This window comes from Etheostoma spectabile, chromosome 5 (assembly GCF_008692095.1).
Source record: "Etheostoma spectabile isolate EspeVRDwgs_2016 chromosome 5, UIUC_Espe_1.0, whole genome shotgun sequence".
Lineage (NCBI taxonomy): Eukaryota > Metazoa > Chordata > Actinopteri > Perciformes > Percidae > Etheostoma > Etheostoma spectabile.
Window position 1 is genome coordinate 38478633 of NC_045737.1, and position 392 is coordinate 38479024.

At 36.5% G+C, this 392-nt stretch overlaps 1 protein-coding gene across 1 annotated transcript in view; it reads left to right on the forward strand.

The window, feature by feature from the left end:
- The window catches only part of zgc:66455 (uncharacterized), a 16095-nt gene that overhangs the window by 7288 nt on the left and 8415 nt on the right, over positions 1 to 392 (forward strand). The gene's annotated exons all lie outside the window — the stretch shown is intronic.

The following is a 392-nucleotide window of genomic DNA, read 5'->3' on the forward strand; positions in this document are numbered from 1 at the left end:
CTAAACACACCTCAAAATCCACGGTGGATCACATTAAAAGGTGTAAACTGAAGGTTTTGCCATGGCCTTCACAATCTCCTGACCTTAACATAATGTAAAATCTATGGATAGACCTTAAAAGAGCAGAAATCTCAAAGAACTGGAAGACTTTTGGAAGGAAGAATGGACGAAGATACCTCAAACAAGAATTAAAGACTCTTGGCTGGGGGGGGGGTATAAGGTATTAACTCTGCAGGGGCCCAAACTTTTGCAGACGCCATTTTATTTTCTGTTATTTTGAAAGTGTAAATGATGGAAATAAAATCTAACTTTTACTGACATATTATACGAATGTATAATCTGTCATTTGATGCCTTTTTTGGAGATTTTTCCATCTTTTCTTGGCTTCTTTA